Source organism: Berghia stephanieae, chromosome 4 (assembly GCF_034508935.2).
Source record: "Berghia stephanieae isolate SIO BIC M18660-M18661 chromosome 4, UCSD_Bste_1.3, whole genome shotgun sequence".
NCBI classification, from domain to species: Eukaryota; Metazoa; Mollusca; class Gastropoda; order Nudibranchia; family Aeolidiidae; genus Berghia; species Berghia stephanieae.
The window spans coordinates 37,322,319-37,324,818 of NC_088363.1; the positions used below are offsets into that span (position 1 = coordinate 37,322,319).

The 2,500-nt window shown below is 33.0% G+C and overlaps 1 pseudogene across 1 annotated transcript in view; it reads right to left on the minus strand.

The window, feature by feature from the left end:
• LOC144970505 (inverted formin-2-like) overlaps positions 1-2,500 on the minus strand; it is a 67,227-nt pseudogene that overhangs the window by 29,410 nt on the left and 35,317 nt on the right. Inside the window, exon 3 of the transcript XR_013644970.1 lies at positions 1,816-1,984. The product of XR_013644970.1 is annotated as an inverted formin-2-like (transcript). The remainder of the gene's footprint in view (positions 1-1,815; positions 1,985-2,500) is intronic.

Below are 2,500 nucleotides of genomic sequence, written 5' to 3' on the forward strand. Positions count from 1 at the left end.
GGGAACATAACATGCTCGAACAAGTTGGAAAGAAGACACGCATACATACAAAAATCGTGTAAAAAAAGATAACACTAACGAGAAGACGGTAAAATGAGTAACCTTATCTATAGGACAACGTGATAGAAAGGGGACCCAACATTAAGTCTGCCGTACTCTGGAAAAAAAAAATCCATATTTTAAAAATTTGGCCATAAAACTCGTCCTTCAAATATCTGATCGATTTAAATGACCCTCATGTTGGGAAAAACTCTCAAACCTGGGACTTCTCGCGAAGTCCCAGGTTTGAGAGTTTTTGCCAAGATGAGGGCCATTTAAATCGATCAGATATTTGAAGGACGAGTTTTCTGGCCAAATTTTTAAGTATGCGTTTTTCTAGAGTACGGCAGATAAGTATGGTCACGGCCACAATAATAATTACTATAGGCCACTCTCAAAGGCATGACTTGTTCGAATGAGATTTTTTTCTGTAGATTTTCTGCTATAGTTTTACCAGGAGTTCTTGTCTCTACACGCACGATAGATGGATTGTTCTCCTTCCCCCATTTTCTGATAGTTTTGACTTAACCACTTACAGGCGGGATTGGATTTTGGACTAATCTGACATTTATTGATATTATTATTAGATCAAACCATTTAATAGAAAAAAATTATAACAACGATGCAACTGCATACTTCATTGAAATAATATAAACTAATAATAATAATAATAATAATAATAATAATAATAATAATAATAATATAATAATAATAATAATAATAATAATAATAATAATAATAATGGTAACAATAATAATAATAATAAAAATAATAATTTAATAATAATGATGATAATATATGCATATATACATATACAAACAGCCCCCCCAAATATATATATATATATATATTATATATATATAATATATATATATATATACACCTATATTATATATATTATACATGTTATGATATATCCTTTATTCTTTCATTCTTATGTCAAATCTCTTTCGCTATCTCTCTCCATCTGTCTTTCCAGCTATCTCTCTCTCTCTCTCTCTCTCTCTCTCACTCTCTCTCTCTCTTTATATATGTGTGTGTGTGTGTGTGTGTGTGTGTGTGTGTGTGTGTTACACATCGAAAACAGGTAGGCTTTTCTTTATTATTAAAAAGTACGTGCCTGGTGAGGAATAGTAAATGAAATAAAAATCACAGTTAACAAACACACGAAACCTTATTATCATAAACCCCGATTCCTGGACTGGGTTTTGGAGTATCATAACTATATCCTATTCTTGTAAAGATACAGCGGGCTGATAAAACTTGATTTACCTTTTATATTCTGTAATTTTTTTCATTCTATCAAACGTAAGATCGTAAAAAATATATTTTTAAAAAAAATGAAAGCTACGAAACCGACGTGCACATATCTGTAGGTCTGATTCATGGATGTGATTATAGAATTGTTTTATCCTTTTTGTGATGGTGAATATTTTGCGTTGGTTTGAGGTCATTTCAATTAAAACATAAAGTCCACAACAATTTGGGTTATAGACCTGCGAATAAGTTTCCGTTGTTTTAACTCTTTACAAGGGGCCATTGCCGACAGCAACACTTAATATGTAGGACGACACATGACGCTGTAGATGGCCAGGTACTCATTTTACACCTGAGTACGATGAGAGAATGTGAGTCAAGAGTCTTTTTCAAGGACTCAACTATGCGCCGAGCGAGCGAGGATCGAACCCAGGACCTTCCGATGCGAAAGCGAGTGTCATACCACAAGACCACATAGCCGCACAATGTTGTTGATATGCATGCAACATCTTTCTTTACCAGAGGCAAAGCGTCTTCCGAAGAGGTTATCCTTGCAGTCTCCAACCGTCAGCAGGCAGTCCAGACCCCTGTGCGAATTGACAACCTCTCTGATGCAGGAGATACAAGAAGCCCGTAGAACCATGTCTGTAAGTTGTGTGCTGTGGTAACTGCACAAAGTTTTAAGGCACTGGAAAAAAAACCCATGCAAATTAAATACACAAGTGAAAACATAAACTTACGGACTTTAATAATAATAATAATAATAATAATAATAATAATAATAATAATAATAATAATAATAATAATAATAATAATAATAATAATAATAATAATAATAATAATAATAATTGACCACCATGCCCTTCGATTGTGGAGCTCCGTCAGTATTGAAACAAAAAAGTGAAAATCCACCTAATTTTAGAAAGCGGTTTAATACTGAACTCTCCTGTAAGTTATATGATTTAGACTCTTAGTATGTATTTTATTATAATATATATTATTATCATATCAATGTGTGTATGATAGATGATGTGTTGATGTAAAGCGCCAGTGAACACATTTGATTTGAACTAGACGCCGTATAAATTCATTATATGATTATTATTATAATCCCTTTTAGAGCCCTTTGAGCAGGTCTAGTGGATATTGCGCTAAATAAATACTCGTTATTTTTATAGTATTTACTAGTGCCGCGCTGAGGACC